Raw genomic sequence first — 19,325 nt, forward strand, 5'->3', positions numbered from 1 at the left:
GACAAACACACACACACACACACACACACACACACACACACACACACACGGCGCCTGCTCCAAGCCTCTGCTGCCAGACTGTGGCCATCAGTAGGACATCCACTGAGGGCTCCTGGACTGTGAGAGGGGCAGGCTGGGCTGAGGGACCTCCACCCCCCAGTGCACGAATTTTGTGCACCGGGCCTCTAGTCCTATATAATAAAAGCCTAATATTCAAATTGTCTCCTCGGGTGGCCATTTGACCGGGAGTTCGACTGCTCGCTATGATGTGCGCTGACCACCAGGGGGCAGTGCGGAACATGGAAGGCGTCGGCAATGCAGCACTGGCAGTGGGCAGCAGTGAAGGGGCTACTGGTCCTGATGAGCCCCAACGAGAGGGGCACTTTGGTGGGATGGTGCAGCAGGTGAGTGGGTGGTGCCAGGCCAAGGCGGGTGTGAGCGGGGGCCCCATTGCCCCACCAATCACCCCACAGACAGTGACCAGTGGCAGCGGCAGGGGGTGGGGCCACTGCCTCACTCCCAGGCACTGAGGGAGCCAGGTGGGGAGCCAGGCCCTGATCAATCACCCTGCTGGTGGAGCAGGTGAGGGGGCGGCACCAGACCAAGGCAGGGTGCCAGGTGGGGTGGCAGGGCTTCAATGCTGGGGGCATGAGCTGGGGCTGCGAGGCTGGAAGCATGAGCTGGGGCCGGATCTCTGCAGGCCAACCCGAGGGATCCCACCTGTGCACAAATTTGTGCACTGGGCCTATAGTCTGTATATATAAAAGCTTAAGTGACTGAATGACCGAAGACTGAATGACCAATCGCTACGACACACACTGACCACCAGGGGCAGATGCTCAATGCAGGAGCTACCCCCTGGTGGTCAGTGCACCCCCACAGCAGGAGTGCTGCTCAGTTGACAGATGGTCACCAGACGCAAGGCTCACGGTTGGCCACCGCAGCCCGGAGACTGCAGCGGAGCTGCAGTGAGCTTACCAAGTGGTGGCGGCAGGCACAGTGGGGCCAGAATGAGCAGGAGTGGCTGGCAGGAATGTAGGTGGCATTGGACTGCCGGTTTTGGTCCGATCCCCACAGGCTACTCCAAGGGACCCCACCAGTGCACGAATCCGTGCACCAGGCCTCTAGTTTTCATATAAGACATCATGTCCTTAGATCTTAGAAGAACACATGTCACATTTTTACAGGATAGATTAAGTAGCCTTGGAAATAATAGTGATCAAGTTACCCTCCCTCAACCATGAATATAAACTGCCATATTAGATTAGCAATATTGACCTCACTACATTAGGTTCTACTCATGAAAATGAGATCTATATGTGACAAAGTCCTAGCACCAAGGAAACCTGGGGGAGAAAATGAACTGCAGATTCCTTACAGAATGAAAGATCAAAAGATATGTTCCATTAAACTTTAAACCAGAGAAATTCATCTGTCTGCCCCAGTGCCTGGTGTCAATCAATGACTCAGCTTTAACTGGATTATGGTTAAGCCAGAATGGTCATGCAAGAGAGGATTTCAGACAACCAGTCTCTGAAGAGATTGCTATTCTAAGACTCAACATGAAAGAGAAAGGTTTTTGCTGCATAGCAAAGAAACCTCATTGACCTTTCAAGATATAGCAAAAAGAACTGTACACCATATTTGCCATACTCACACACAAAAATAGGATAATTATTAGAAATGTGACACAAATGGATAGATATTTTGTGTCTTATTTCTTTCTAAGGATTTGTGGCCTTTCTCTTCCTTTTAATTTGATTAGTATAATTTAAATTAAGATTCCCATAGGCTATGGAGCTAAGCAAACTGGTGATAATCTAAAGTCTCAATGTAAAGCTATAGGTTTTATAGTTATAAACAGTTTATTAAGGAATTCCAACTCATTGAGATATAAAGAGGAAACTTTTTTTCAGTAACTATCTGCTACCTGTGCTTTGTTGAATCTCCCCTTTCCACTAATTGGGCCATTTCTTTGCAACAATTTAGTCAAATTCCTGTAACTTTTTAGTTGTGCCAGTTGTTAGAAAAGTCTCAATTTTGTTATTAAAACCCAGGCCTATTCATTACAAAAGTTTAATATGTGAAGTTCAATGTTATGGTTCACTTTGAAAAATGCAGATTCACTAAGTCACATTGAGATTCATACATGTTCAATGGCATCATGTGAGAAGTTGATCTTGTGGTACAAGTAGAAATTACAGATAAAATAATGTCTGAATTAAAATATTTTTATTTTAATCTTCACATAAAACCAATGAAATAGATTAAGTCTGCATATTTTCTGTTGGTTAGTTGCAATTTGGTTTTTCACTTTTATGTCAGAAGAGAAATTTAATTTAGAGCATACGTTGACTACATGAAATGAGTCATGAGATGAGAAATTTCAAGATTTGTGACTCCTTTGGCCATAATTACATATAAAATCTTAGAAACATGAATAAGTTTCTTTCTTTAATCAGAGTGTGGGGAGAGTTTAAATTGATATTGTTTGAATTTATATACATTATATATATTGACTATATATGTTATATATAATTTTATAGTGAATTAATGAGACTGACATGTCAACCTTTTAGGTATGATTCAATTTTATTATGAACACTTAGTAGATAAAATATTAATCTGTATAAATATTTTAAAACTGGGTAACTTTTTGACTTATTCAAAAGTGTTTGAAAAAATTATTTTCTAATAGAAAGCTGGTCAAATACTAACATTTTTATCCTAGTTGCGGAAACATCCGTGAGATGGAAAGCATGCTGACCTGCGTTCTGCATCATGGATTAAACAGGAAAATAGATGAAGGATAACTAGAGATCATGGTGAGATTGAAGTGCCATCTGTGTCTCTCCGCAGCGTCTGTCATCGTGGCACCTGGGCATGACAGGGAAATATGCCTGTGCACATTTGCAGCACAACTTTGAGGTGCAGAGTCCTGGTGACCTCAAAGATCTAGGACTTGGAGTGGTTTTATGGATTTCCCTTTCCAGTCTCTGGCTCAGCTTCCAATATATCTCATTAACAAATAGTAATCAAATAATAGTTTTCACTTGGCTGCTTATAATAAAATGACCGTCTCCACTTTATGGCTTCTACTCAGACAAAAAGCTCTAAATGCCAAAGTAGAACTATAGCTCCTGTTTATAGTCTTTTTGCATATAAGGAATGCAACTGTGACTTATGTTTATAGCTAAGCCTTTTAATTAAATAACGGTCTTTCTTTGAACAGTGAAAAAATTTGAAAGGTAATTTGTGTTCATTAAAAACATTGCCTTACTTTCTTCCAAACACTCCAGTGTTTTCTTCTAAAAGATGTTGTTTTGTCATCTTCTGATTCAGCGTCTTAATTATTTTACTTTAATGGAAGAAACTCTGATAGCAAAAAATAACCGCTTATTAAAACAGCTCATTTATCTATGACTCTTTATAATCAGTTCAATTGGATTATGATTTAGGTTATAATGCCTGTAGCGTGTTTACTTATTAAAGGGCAATCATCAGGAATGACTTGTGTTTGTATTTTGACCTTCCTTCTAAACATTTAATACCACCTTTAAAACAGTGCACAAATAAAAGTACAGGTGAAATTCATTTGAGCACTGTGTAATGAAGAGGATTATATAAAAGCCTCTAACTCTACAATACCTAGCCCATAGCTTATCTCTTTACTTCCTTTTCCCCATTTCTAGATATTGAGAATTTTGAATTTTTAAAATATTTCAGTAAGATAATTGACATATAATATTGTGTAATTTTAAGGTGTACAACATTTTTATTTGATACATTTATATATTAAAATATGGTTACCACTGTAGCATTAGCTAACATCTCTAACATGTAAAAATAATTATCAGTTTTTTTATGTGGTGAGAACAAGTAATCTAGTTTCTTGAAGTTTATAATACAATACTAGTGGCCTGGTGCACGAAATTCATGCACAGAAGGGATGGTTTCCTCAGCAAGGATAGGGCCTAAACCAGCAGTTGGACATCCCTCTCGCAATCTGGGACTGCTGGCTCCTAACTGCTCACCTGCCTGCCTGCCTGATCGCCCCTAACTGCCTCTGCCTGCCTTCCTGATTTCCCCTAACCTCTCTGCCTGCCTGCCTGATCACCCCTAACCTCTCTACTTCCTTGCCTGATCAGCCCTAACCTCTCTGCTTGCTGGCCTGGTTGCTCTCAACTGCCCTCCCCTGCTGGCCTGATCTCACTACCAACTGCCCTCCCCTGCAGGCCTGATCTTGGCCCCAACAGCCCTCCTCCTTCTAGGCAGCATTGGCTCCTCACAGTTGACCCAGATTTTGTTCTTATTGGTCAGTTTCTATGCCAGTCAGTATCAAAAGCTCTGCCTCCTAGGCAGCCATTGGCTCCTCACAGTTGACCCAGATTTGGTTCTGATTGGTTGGTTTCTATGCCAGTCAGCATCTCTGGGCCAATCAACAGGGCCTGATAAGAAAGGCGGGGCTGATCAGCAGCCCTGGTGAAGGCCTGGAGAGAAATGGAGGTGTGGCTGCTGGCCCAACGGGAGAGAAAGAGAGAGGCAAGTGCTGATCAACAGCTGCCACACAGGCTATGGATCAGACCCTGCTTCTCTCTTTAGGCCTCTCTCTGGGCCTGATTCGCAGTCAGTGCTGGGTCACTGCGCCTGCAGCCACAGCAGTCATTACTGGGTCACCATGGCAACCCAGTGCTGACTGCAGGACTGACTTCCGGTTGGTGGAGCCTCCAGTAGTGACAGACCCAGGGTTTTTACATATTAGGATTATTGACTATAATCTCTAGAACTCCAGGTCTTATTTATCCATTAGTTATAAGTTTGTACCCTTATACTATATCTCTTCAATTTCTCCCACCTTCTAAACTCTGTTTTCAGGATTTTAAAAATTCTAGATATAAATGAAATCATATAGTACTTTTCTTTCACTGTCTGACTTATCTCAGCATAATACCTTCAAGTTCATCCATGTTTTATAAATGTCAGGATTTCCTTCTTACTTATAACTGAATAAGATTCCATTGGTTGAACACATTTAATTGAATACCTCCCATGTTGAAGATGCCCTGGGAAGTACTATAGGGAATACAAAGATGAATCAGGCACTAACAAGTATGTGGGGAAAATGGACATGGAAAAGCTTCTTGAAGAGAGATAACATGTCTTTTCTTTGTGTAATCTCAGAAAACTAGCTTAGTACATGATCAATATTTAGTACTCAAAAATTGATTGATTCAATAAGTTTAATTTGTAAGAAATAATAATAAGTGGAACCATATACAATATACTGTAAACCCTAAGTTAATACATTTTATTTGAAGAACAAAGGTATTGAAGAGTGGCATTTCTTTAGGATCTTAAAATATTGGTAAATTATGATAGGGGAATAGGGCATAGAATATGTAAAAAATACCTATATATGGATATGATAGTATTGGTGTAGTTTTGCACTAGGAGTGGTTGGAATTTTTGTCACTAAAGTTGCATATGTGAGGAAAGACTCAGTGAGATTGAATCTGGAATGTCAGGTTCAAATCAATAACTTGAAGACTTCAAACTTTTTTGCATCCCACCTCTATGAAAAATGAAAGAATAATAGGCCGCGTGCATGTACTCTCTGAACTTGACTCCCGCTTTTCCTATTAAAGCTGAGTTGTTCTTTCTATGCTTTGTAATGTTTTTATGTTTGTTCTCACTTTTAGATAAGTAGTGACCTTGTTTTTAGTCTATCTCCAGTTCCCAGAAAAATCTTTGGTGCAAAATATGAACTCAATAAATATTTTTAAATCACTGAATATGTAAGTAATTCCACATGATTCCATATGAAATTGTCAGCTATTGAAGATTTTTTGAGTAAAGACATCTCACCTCTGTTTCATTAAAGTCACCTTAAAAGTTGGCTTGAACACATCTATCCATTGAATTGCGTTTGTGCTCATAAACTCATATACCAGTTATTATGGATGAACTGAATGGTCTATTATCAAAGATTAATCTTTCTATTTCCCATTTGCCTATCCAAGGTCATTGCTCTAGAAATATTTCTTACATTCAATTTTGACCTCTCTTTGGACCATTTCCATTGGCAAGCAAACATGCTGTTATTTTCCCATCTTAAAAAACAACAACATAGCATACAACTATCTTGACTCTATTTCCTCTATAACTACTTTCAATGGTATTTTATAGGGTTGGACACTGTTTTTAAGATAATTTCTTCCTTTGGCTTGTGGGCATCATATTCCTTTTATTAGTTCCTTCTCAATTTCATTATCTGCCTCCTCCTTACCCTTCTAATATATTAATTTTGGAGTGCTTTAAGGCTCAGTTCTATATCACTTTTAACACTCATCCCTTTGGTGAGCCCACCCAATATTATGACTTTTTATACCAATCCTACATTAATGACTCCTAAGGTTACATACAGCAGAAACTTTTGTCTGAAATTAAGACTTGTGTGTCTGATGGCCTTTTGCAATATCTCTTTATTGTTCTCTAGGGAATATTTCCAGTATCTCCAATTAAACTAAAACCTTTTATTCCTATCCTTTCAAACTTCACCATCTTAGTAAAAGTCAACAACTTAGTTCTAGTGGATCAAGTTCAAGACTTTAGAATCATTCCTGATTTTCTTTTACACCTTTCATCCTATCCATAAATAAATAATGTTGGATCTACCTTCAAGAATATTTCTTACCTCTCTGCTACCATCTTTCAAAACTGATAATTGGAATAGTTTCATAATTTGTATTATTTTACCCATCTTTACTTTGCCTCCTTAGTCAATTCCCATCCCCACAACTAAAGCGAACCTTAGAAATGAAGTCAATTCACATTTCTTCTCTGCTAAAATCTCCCAGTGTATTTCCATCTCATTCAAAGAAACAGTCAAAATCTCTACACAATCTAGCACCCATCATTTTCTCATCCTTGTTTTCATCTACTCACCCTATTATCTCTTCCAGTTTTTCCACACTCCTAATTCCTAACACACATCAGGCATGCTCTTGTCTCTGAGAAAGAAGACTAGAGAAAAAGAACCACAATGAGTAATATAAAATAAGGGATTTATTATAGGCACTGACCATATGCAGTAGTGAGTATTTGTTAAATAGTCTATTGAGTTACAGTCAAGTTGGTGGCATAGGTAAAGGAAATACTTGAATTACAACTAAACTACACCCATCATTCAGAACCACCTGAAATCTAGCTGAACAGAAGTCCTACAAATAAGGATATAAAGAAGAAGCCACATCAGGAGTGGGAGGGGTAGAGATACAGAATGAGCTGGGTCCACACCCATATGTGGTGGATTAAAGGATAAAAATTGGAGGTATATCTCAGGTGGAGTTTCCTCCCTGAGATGAAAGGGGTCCAAGCTGCACACCAGCCCCCTCGCCCCCCCGCCCCCAGGACAGGGTTTCAGTGTGAGTAAAAGAAGTCCCTATAACTTCTGGCTGCAAAAATCAGTGGGGATGTGGCTGAGAGAGATGGAGGGTTGCTGGAGTCTCAGGAGTTTTTCTTGAAGGTCCTCACTTGAACTTATTCAGACTTAGTTTCTCTAAACTCAAGCACTGGAGCAGCAGCGAGAAAGACACTAGGGACGCATGGGAGGAACTAAATTGTCTGACACAAGGGTGAGAGCTGGAGGGGCAGCTTTCTCCTTAAACAGACGTGCTAGAAGACACCATTGTTCCTTTTCTGGTCCCTTCCCTCACAGAGTCAGCAGGCAGGGATCATATCTGAGTCTCCATCAACACTATCTGCCTCACCATGGTGATTCCCTGAAACCCCACCCCACCAAAGTTGCTGGCTCATAAAAGCTGTTTTCTAATGGCTTTTCCATACAAATGACTTATCTTGGCTTCTGCTTCAGACTTTCTAAAATCTCTCAAACAAGCGGCATCTGGACTCACCATGCCCAGTACCTCTCAGTAAGTGTCCCCAGGCCCAGCACTAGTGACAACCAGCCTTGTTTTCCATCTTGGCCTCTCCTGGGCACCTCAAAGTCCAGCACAAGTAGCAGCCATCTGAATATCACTTTGTAGCTCATACTAGGTAGACTTGGGCAGGACACAGGTGGCAGGTGACCTTGGTTGCACCTCCTGGGAGGTGCCAGAACTATGTCCACAAGTGACACACTCAAGGGGTGGACTCAGTGGACATTAGAGCTCTGCTAAAATAAGTCCTACTCCATGAGGTGGGCTCTTGAACACTGGACTTCCACGATGGTCACTTGTAGTAGATTGGCCCAGGGCAAATCCGTCCCACTGATATGCCAACAGCAATCAAGGCTCAACTACAACAGAAGGATATACACAGCCTACATGGAGGAGGGGGGTGCACCTGGAGTACCCAGCTTGGGTGATCGGGAAGATTGTGCCACTGGACTCTATGGAACACCTACTACATAAAGCCATTCTACTAATACAGAGAAGCCAACATAGGAAGTCTGCTAAAATGAGAAGCAAGAAAACATGCTCCAAGTAAAAAAGAATAGAACAAAACTCTGTAAAAAGAACTTAATAAAATGGAGACAAGCAATCTTCCAGATGCAGAGTTCAAAACACTAGTTATAAGGATGCTCAGTGAATTTAGGGGAGGAGAGGTGAACTTAGTGAGAACAACAACAAAACATAAAACTGGAATTAGAAAACATGAAAAAGAACCAATCAGAAATGAAGACACTCTAACTGAAACAAAGAATACATTATAAGGAATCAACTGTGGAATAGATGAAGCAGAATATTAAATCAGAGATTTTAAAGATAAGAAAGCAGAAAACAATCAGAACAGAAAAAGACTCTTAAAAAAATGAGGGCAGTATAAGGAACCTCTGGAACAACTTCAAGACTACCAACATTGGCATAATGGGGGTGCCAGAAGGAGAAGAGAGAGAGAGATCAAGAAATTGGAACCTGTGTGAAAAAAATAATGACAGAAAATACCCCTAACCTAGTGAAGGAAATAAAAATACAAGTCCAGGAAATGCAGAGTCCCAAACAAGATGAACCTAAAGAGCCCTACACCAAGACACATCATAACTAAATGCCAAAGGTTAAAGACAAAGAGAGAATCTTTTTTTAAAAAAATATATTTTATTGTGTTGTTTTTGTTTGTTTTTTACAGAGAGGGAAGGAGAGGATAGTTAGAAACAATGATGAGAGAGAAACATTGATCAACTGCCTCCTGCACACCCCCAACTGGGGATGTGCCCTCAACCAAGGTACATGCCCTTGACCAGAATCAAACCTGGGACCCTTCAGTTCGCAGACCAAGGCTCTATCCACTGAGCCAAACCAGTTAGGGCAAAAAGAGAATCTTAAAAGCAGTTAGTTATCTACAAGGGACCTCCCATAAGACTGTCAGCTCATTTCTCAACAGAAACTTTGCAGGCCAGAAGGGATTGACACAAAATAATCAGTGATGAAAAGCAAGGACCCACAACCAAGATTATTCTACCCAGCAAAACAGTCATTTAGAATCAAGGGATAAATAAAGAGCTTCCCAGACAAGAAAAAGCTAGAGGACTTCATCACCGCCAAACCAATATTATAAGAACTGTTAAAAAGTATTTTTTTAAGACTTTTAAGATTACCTCTCACACTTAAGTTAGACATGGCCATTGACCTGCTGTGGCAAATGAAATATGTGCACAAATGAAGTGTCTCAGTTTCTGGTAGGAGGATTTAATTGTAGGCAATTGGCTTTAAAATTCTTTTTTTCCCAGGTGGTGCTTGTAGTAGCCAGGGCTGAGATGGAGCCTTCATGAGCCTGGGGCTTTGCATGAACAATGAGTTGAATATTATACTGCTCCATTTGGACACTGAGGGCAAGTGAGATATAAACATTTGTTGTATTAAGCCACTGAGAATAGATGGTGTCTGTTATTGCAGCCTAACGTAGCCCATCCTGACTAGTAAAGATGGTGATTTGTAGTGCTTATATCCTAAAGAGGAACCATCCCAGAATGTGCAGTTTAAAGTCACTTAGTCTCTTGTCATAAAATTCATACAGTGAGGAAGGGACCACAGATCCACAGATGGTGGGCAAATTCCTTGGTGGTTGTATTAAGAGAACAAGTGTTAAGCCTAGGGAGAATGTGTGGGTAGCCATCTGTCTTTGGCCATGTGAACATGCTAATGTTCCAGGTCTTTAAGCAAAAGCAGAAAAGAGATGACAGCTTTCAGCTCAACAGATAATTTCAAGATGCCAAGCTGTTTTTTGCTCTATTCCTTATTTCTCTAAGAAACCTTCAGATCCATTATTCTCAATTATCAACAAATAACTATATGTAAGCATAAATTTATTTTTATCTTATTGCTTGAAATAAATGTTTTGGAGCATTTGATTAGCTTGACCATGCATATTTGATGAAAAATGTGCACTGTTAAGATAATGTCACAAAACTCTTAGCATATTTAATTTACTTTATGTTGAAAAAGCAATACAATATTGTGGGAATTACCCTAAAATGTTTCATAGAAAGATGAATATTAAGTACATTTGGAATATGCTTAATCTCTTTATTTTGAACAATAACATTTAAAATGATTATTAATTTAATAGAAACTATTAATGACTAGTGCTTCACAATTATTGCTGAGAGAACTGGAATGTTTGTTAATTCCATGCTACTATAGTCTTTAGGACAATGCAATTTTATTTTTTTCAGACTAAACTAATGTGCATGTATAAAGTAGTATAATACAGCCCTAACTGGTTTGGCTCAGTGGATAGAGCATTGGCCTACAAACTGAAGGGTTCCAGGTTCAATTCTGGTCAAGAGCATTACCTTGGTTGTGGGCTCCATCCCAGGAGGTGACATAGAGGAGACAGCTGATCAATGTTTCTCTCTCATTGATGTTTCTAACTCTCTCTCCCTTCCTCTCTGTACAATCATTAAAAAATATTTTTTTAAAATTTAAAGTAGTGTAATACAGTTACTAGTCAAAGTCCATAATAAATTTACCAGCTCATCTATTTAAATTTGCCTGGACTTTCCTTACATTTAATTAGGAAAGAGAGGTTTTTTTTAAATTTCTCAGGGGATATTAAAAGATCTCATATAACTTTTACACTAATACCTATGTCAAAGCCAATAAACACTTAATATGAACACATTATATGTCAAACACTGTGCTAAATACAAAGACACAGTGAAGAGCACAAAAAGGACCTATTTGAATGTACTTTATAGACCCCATTCAAATCAATATTAAGCAATTAATTACACAAATAATTTGTTATGTTCTGATAAGTTCTACAAAGGGGGGCATGTAAGCTATTGTGAAAGAAAGTAATAAACATATTTTTATCTGTAGTTCAGAGCAGTTTTTCTAGAAGAATAAAGTCTAAACTAAGAGAACTACTTGAAAGATAGAAAGAAAGCAGGCAAAAGAGCAGGGGAAAAAAATCTTCCAGCTAGTGGAATCAGCTTTGCAAAAGCTAGGTAACTGGAAGTAGTATGATTCACTCAAGGAAAATAAGTGGAGAGAGAGAGAGAGAGAGAGAGAGAGCAGGGGAGATGGTGTTAGCAGACTGGTTTGGGAATATACCTTTGTGGCTTGCTGAATATATATATATATATATAATGAGTGAATTAACTTTCCTAGGGAGTGCATTTAGAATGAGAACAAAGAACCTCTTCAGGACTTAGAAATCAGTGTTGAGGAAATCTTATGTTTAAAGTTGGAGGGTGATGCCAGGCTGGCATGGGTCAGTGTAGAGCATTGCCCTATGGGAAAGAAACTGTCAGTGAATCAGGAAGAAAAGAAAGTATACTGTCACAGAAAGCAAAGAAAGTCTTTCAAGAAAATGGAGTGGTGGCTGGGCCCCATCTCAAGCCAAATATTTTCACATAGAAATAGAGATCCTGTGTTGTGAGATCTGATTTTATTTTTTTTAAAGCAGAAATCTAGATTATGTGAAATCCCTCAATTTTAATCAAGAATTAACTGGTAAAATTGTACAGATTCTGCCAATGAGTTGAAAATGGTGCCATTTATGTTGTCTTATACCAAGATTTATAACCCATAGTGATAGCTATTTGGTTCAATCAGATATCTAGAAAATTAGCAAAAAGATTTGACCGTGATTCTTAATTTAACAGACATTGAAATGTTGTACAACCAGAAACAGGAACCTACTGAAAAGAGAAAATCTATTGAAGTTTTACAACCAGAAATGTTCAATTAATTGACAACTCTTGGTTGGAGGGCCTACTCTATATATGAGAGCATTAGATGTAGTCATAGTCTTAAAACTAGGAAAAAAATGTGTACATAAGCAAAACTAGGCTTTATTATATGTTATTTTACTGCTTGCTTTATCTAATGCATAAGAAGAAAACCTCTTTCATCTTCCCTAATTCTAATTTCATCAGACATACCCCTAAGTACAAGAAAATTTGTTGACATCTTTGATAACGTAATTGTTACCTTCTCAGCAGAATGGCCAGCACTGCTGTGCACAGCCTGCATCTCTACAAGGATGTATTCCAGGGAATGCTAGTGTATAAATCTTCTCTCAGATCCCGGGCTGCAATGTGTATGGTGGCAGCTCTGCTTCTGCATTGGCCTCAACTGAAGCGTGACTCCTTCTCTGGAAGTCCCAAGTACTTTTTTTTTACTTGACATTAGACTGGTTGCTGTATGTGCACACCGACTCTTTCCTCCCTGCTAAAATCTGAAATGCACCTAAAAGCAGGAGGGAAGCCTGCCAATGTGTACTTACATTAGACTTTGAAGGAGGTTGACAAAGAAAGAATTTGTATAGAAAAGCTGACTACTAACTCAGTACCCAGGTCAAGTTCAAAATAATCTCTCCTCTTCTAAATCTAGACTTTGAAATAATACGTTTGATCTTTCTAGCAGCTATAAGCAGACTGCTCATTAATTAGAGCTTGAGAAGTTGTAACATTTTTTTTTATTTAAAATTACCTGACGTGCATTAGTATAACAGGAGATAGAGATGATAAAAGAACTTGACTGAATATTTGATCCTTTTGCTATATTAGAGTCACCCCCTGAAATTATAAACCATAATTTGATGAGCACATCCTTTTGTTTTTTACTTTTTAATATTTCTTATTTCTTAATATGCATGGAAACAGTAAGAATTGTGGTCACCAGAGTCTTCATTTCCATGCAATGTAAATGAGTTTTCAAATGAGATTTGACATTAAAATAAGATTTCTAATGTCTATGTTTCAATTATTTCCACACCTATGAAATTTGAAATAACTTCACTAAATTGAAAGGTAAATAAATTGAATTTGCTGACAAGTCTAAAATGTAGTAATGCATATAGTGAAGTCAGTGGAGGCTAGATTATTTTTCATTCATCATGTATAATTAAACAGGTGACATGTTATTATGTCACTGAGTATAAAACATAACTTTATTTCTGCAAGATAAAAATGTCCAAACACACTGGAGTGTGATTGGGAGATCTATGACCCTAGTAATGGTCAGTACTGGTTTGACCCCTTAGAACAGTGGTTCTCAACTTTGGGTGCACATTAGAATCACCTGGGAATCTTTTTAAAATCCTGATTTCTGGGCCTCATATTTCTTTGTTATGGGGTGGGGCCACAACATTAGTAACAAAGAAACAGAATTTCCGGAGTATGAGGCCCAGAAATCAGGATTTTAAAAAGATTCCCAGGTGATTCTAATGTGCAGCCAAGGTTGAGAACCACTGCCTTAGAAGAAAGTCCTATTTCTTCATGACTACTTCCTGGTTATATGTGTTTTTCTGAAAATCTTGGTTTGGAGAAAGTAGGGAACCTTTCTTGATATACAATGACCTTACAAAGTAAGGTAAATACAATTTGGTTGAGTATAGACTATCAACCAACCAACAGAAAAACCACAGTTCTTTTAGACATGAAATCTATATCAGGCGGGAGCCCAGCTCTAATTTAATTCAGTTGGTTCAAATGAAGGTAATTTAATGAAGGAACTGTGGATTTTAAAGAATCATGGGCAGTAATAAAGGGGCTACTTAAAAAAACTAAAATGGCTTTGCCTCAAAGTCCTTTCCAAAGGAGACATCAACACGTCTCCACATGAACCTGAGTGTTATAACAGCTTCCGTTGGAGCCCAGATGTTTATGTCCTGCATCTAACGCCCCATTAAACTAGGAGCTGAGCAGGTTCTGGAAGAGGGAGGAGGAATTCGGTATTTGTTGCGGTACCCCATCAGCCCACCCAGAGGGCATTGCAAGAATCCAAGAGGGTGAACATTCAACTTCCACCTGAAGTAAGTCAGATTTTGTACATAAACAATTTTCCCTACAAAGTCACAGCGGAAGAAATGTATAGCTGGGAAACTCGGACCTTATTCATCAAATAAGAGTAGAGAACACACCCGAAACCAGAACAGGTTCTAATCTAGGGTGTAAGAAGAGAGCTTTGATGCAAAAAATGGGTGTGATTCCTCAGGACTCAAGGTCTGTAACAGATACTCTGCCACCAACAGGGCATTTGGGAAGAGGGACACAAAGAAGAAGGAAGAACAGTTGAAGTTTCTCAAAGAGAAATATGGCATCAACACAGATCTACCAAAGTAAACGGTTTCTGCATGTTCATTTTGGGCTGAAACCCGTGCATCACCACCACCACCCTTTTCCAGTTCTGAAATAATGGTGAGTATTGTGATTTCTTATTTGAGATTTGAAATGTCCTCCTTGAAACTTTAATACGTGTTAGACTATATTATGTCAGTGAACTTGTAGCTTTTCGTAAAACAAAAAGAACGAAAATGAACATTGAGTGAGGCACCTGGGGGTGTAGAGTTTTAGTGAGCTATCACTTCCCTCAGTGTTAAGGGGCAAGGAGGTGTGGGTGTGGGTGGAGGGATGGGTGTGGGAAGGAGGGGCCAGCCAGTGGGAGCGGTAGTTACAGAGAACAGGGCATTGCAGGGAGACCTGGAAGAGTAAGTGCCTGCATCTCTCTCCTCCCCTCCCTGATCCTGCCCTGCCTGCTAGGGTGAAAGCAACAGAAGTTAACAAGCAAGGGGCCCTGGTTTTTGAGAGTTTTAATAGCTAGTAAGCAAAGAAACTGGTATTCAGGCTGAATTATCTTCAGCTTGGACCTTATCCTTTAATGCTTCGCTTTGGCATTTGAAAGTGTTTGTCAAACTCAAAGGAAAATAGGCAGCCACCCCTTCATCTTCCTTCCTGGGTGTCGCCACGACCACTTCAGTCAGCAGGGTCATCACTGGGGCCTTTAGACTTTCTCACCTGGCTTTTTCAGAGCTGACTTCAGCCAGGCCTAGTCCTCACTTTTACTTTTTACCGTCTGGTTCGCTTCTTGCTTGTTTTATTCTGGCTCCAGTTCTTTTGTCAATGACTTCTGACAAAAAAGAAAAAAAAAATCTTGGGTTTGTAAGAAATCTGGAATCAAAGGGGAAGAGGATGAAGGAACATTGAAGTTCGCAAAGAAAAGGGTGAGAGCCCGGAAGAGCTGGCAGTTGTTCTGAAGTGGGCGAGATGGGCTGGCTGACTCTCTGAAGCTCCGGGCACTCACTGGGCCCCTCTGAGTGCTCGTGTCCGCTCTAGTCCCTCAAAAGGACTGGAAGGAAGCAGAGCAGGGGGAACTGAAGTGAAACTTGGAAGAGATAACTTCGCTGCCATCTCTTTTGTGTACTAGTGTGGCTGTTTGTTTCTCAGCTGGACATTTTTCTGAGAAAATGGGGAAGATCTAGCAGGACCTTACTTGCTGAAGAAGTAAAAATTACATAAAAGGCCCTTTCCTAATTCAGAATGCTGTTCAACTATAGGAACTTTGCTTTACAATAGAATCTATTACATTGACACTTTTGTATCACAGATGTATTGTCCTCTAAGATGCTTCTATCTGGTCTCTTTTCTGTTGAGGCAAAAGATGGTTTTCTTGAAGCTAAAGAATATTAATTTTAAGGGTGCCTTACTTGTCTGGGTTCCTTCCAAGACCTTATGTTTAATTTTCTGTGTAATTTGTATTTTTCTTAAAAGGACCCTTCAATGTTTAGAAGTGTCAGGCTCCACAAAACCTGGTTGTGGGGGAGGGGGGAGAGAGGAGAACATGCTGTAGCAGAGACTACAAATCCTTTTAGCACCAGTTGGCACATTCTCTTCTCTTTGGTAGGAATATTGTCAGAATTGTCACTTTCTACTTCACTTTTCTGCTCCAAGACACATCTGAAAAAGAGTTAATCAGTGACAGATTCTTATGTGATAAATTGCCTCCAAGATCTTTTTCACAATACTCAGGCCAAGAAAAGGTTTAATGCATGCATGAATTAAGTGCCACATGCCTTCAAAGAAGCTTTCAAACCAATGAACTCTAAAATGCATGGAAAGGAAATGCAGAGTGAGTGCTTATAACGGATGCGTTATTGCTCTTAAAAAATATTACTCATCAGTATCTTTGGAATATTGCTTTCTTCACTTTATTTTCCCTATGGATCCACTTTATATTTAGGCCACATCTATGCACACAAACATGCATTAATAAAGAAACAGTAACATATCTCTGGGCTCTGCTAACTTTTTCTGTGAGGGGTCAAATAGAAAATATTCTCATCTTTGCAGGCCATATAGTCCCTATGATAACTACTCAATTCTGATGCTGTAGTGTGAACATAGCCACAAACAACAGTTATGTAGATGGAGATGGCATTGTTCCAATACAATTTTACTTGTGGACACTGAAATTTAAATTTCATATAATTTTTATGTGTCAGGAAAGATTCTTCTTTTGTATTAAAAAAAGTAATTTAAAATGTAAAATCATTCTTAGCTCCCAGGCTATACAAAAACAAAAGGCAGGCTAAATCTGGCCTCTGAGTCATTGTTTGCAAACCCCTGATTTACAATAATAGTGGAAATCAGACTTGATTTCCACTATTCAATTTTGATTCTGTCACTATTAAGTAGATGAACTTGCACATCAGTTCACCACCTCCCCAGAGCCTTAACGTTCTCCTCTATAAAATGGGGTTGCAATACTCATCTAAGAGGGTTGTTGGTAAGATTACATGAAGCACGGTATGTCAATATACCTATCAGTCTATGGAGAGTAGTAGCTAAAATCAATATATTTGAATCCTGTTCTATTTTCTTTCCCCTTTTTAATATTATTTCAGGTGTACAACATAATGATTTGGTATTTGTATAGATTGTGAAATGATCACCACAATAAGTCTACCAAACATCAGTCACCTCACATAATTACAGAAAATTTCTTTTCCTGTGATGAAAACTTTTAAGTTTTACTCTCTTAGAAACTTTTAAATATACAATACAGTATCATAAGTATCATCACCAGGCTGTACATTATAGCCCTCTGTTTTCTTATTTATTTGACTGACTTGACTAGTATAAGTAACTTGAACATAATTTTTACAGCCATCAAAATTGAAAAAAATATGTTTTGAAATTAAACACCAAATCAGTTAAGTTTTCAGATAAATAAATTAATGGAACAATATGGTGAAAATCCTATTTGTATTCAAAATCAAATTTGAATTACCATTATTTTAATGTTGTTCTTTGGAGTTACAGAGTTCTCTCGGTATTATTAAAATTTTCATTTTTAAATAAAAACATATTTTTAGAATTGGATATAATTAGTGTTATGATAATTTGGTGCTTCTCCTGTGAAGTCTTATATCTGCTCCAACAGACTTATCGGTATAAATTATGGGTAACATTGACAGTAATAGACTATTAATGCTACATGTCTACTAAGGTAGTTTTACATATCAATGTGTGTGTCAGTGATATAATCCTACTAGTATATACTGAAATATACACTGCTGACCAAGGTCACAAAGATCCTTGGGGAAAATAAGTTACTTCTAGGTAATCTGCATGGAATTTTCCATATGACTTTTTTATTTAAGCCAAATCTAGGACAATATTACACAGAGGAAAGAAGAAATCAACTTTAGTATCAACCAGAGAATTTTTTCAAAATATTCATATCCTGAATTTTCACCACTTGCCTTACCCATCCTCTCAGCTTACAAACAACTCTGGGGTGGAGAGAGCAGTTTGTTTATATGTGTTTTAAAAAAGAAAAGCTCCTTCAGTGATTCTGACACCCTTATAAACAAAGAAGCAGCTCTTCAGAAGGTCAGTGGCAGTGCTTTTCTATCTGTGTGAATTCCTCCTAGTGAAGAAGTTATTTTGCTTCAAAATCAACTCTGGATGTAGAGGATTATTACCAGGGAGTTACATTCAGTTTTCTCCAGGGCAGCAGTCTGAATTTTGATCATTTTTTTTTCTCCTTCAGTCTTTGATGCCGGAAATAGTTATTGAGCATTCATTGTAGGCAAGGCATTGACACACACTGTAAGGTATAAAAAAAAGATGAATGCTACTGCTCATCTTTAAGGAGGTGCAGTATACTAGAGCAGATATGACAGCTACACACCTAAGTACAACATTAAGTGAGAGATATGCAAATGAAGTAGAATACCCTATTGGAAAATAGATCATGAGATCATTTATGACTTCAAGGACCAAGAAAGGCTTAATATGCAATTGAAAATGGGATTTTAAATGTTGCCAATTTTCAGGAAAATTAGTAAGTAGGCATTTACCTAAGTACAACATTAGGTGAGAGATATGCAAAAAGAAGTAGAATGCCCTATTGGAAATTAGAAGATCATGAGATTATTTATGACTTCAAGGACCAAGAAAGGCTTAATATGCAATTGAAAATGGGATTTTAAATGTTGCCAATTTTCAGGAAAATTAGTAAGTAGGCATTTATTTATAATGCAACATCCTTCATAAATTTAAGATTTAATTCATGGTATGGAAGTGTTAGGTACTTCTTGATTAAAAAATATTTGAGTCAATCTCTTATGAGTAACATCCATAAACATTTTAATGCATTTGAAGACATTGTCTTTCTAAAATAGTTCCTTTCATTACCTAAGAGCATATAGCTATAAAATCCAAACTTTCTTTAATTCCAATAAAAGTTTCTTGAAGGAATCAAACCATATTTGTTATATTTAGCTCCCTTCCCTCCAACAAAGGATTCTGTCATGGTGTACTCTGGCTTTCCTTACTCTTTCATTAAACAGAAAAAAAAAATTCTTTTACAAAATCCACCTATATCTGCAATATATGAAATCAATAAAATATCTATATCTATCTATCTATCTATCTATATAGATAGATAGATAGATAGATATAGATATAGATATATTCAGGATGTTTACAAAGCATGCATAGATAAATGGATTGTTATTTTATTACTTTTACAAAGCATTGGGTCTTGGCTAATAATAAAAAATGCAATGTTACGTAGACAATGGCCATGTTC

General features: G+C 38.3%; 1 pseudogene; it reads left to right on the top strand.

The window, feature by feature from the left end:
* Window positions 1–299: 299 nt before the first annotated feature.
* On the top strand, window positions 300–14,572 carry LOC102263282 (annotated as a pseudogene).
* Window positions 14,573–19,325: the final 4,753 nt, after the last annotated feature.

The sequence above is a fragment of the Myotis brandtii genome, unplaced genomic scaffold (genome assembly GCF_000412655.1).
Source record: "Myotis brandtii unplaced genomic scaffold, ASM41265v1 scaffold71, whole genome shotgun sequence".
Taxonomy (NCBI): Eukaryota; Metazoa; Chordata; class Mammalia; order Chiroptera; family Vespertilionidae; genus Myotis; species Myotis brandtii.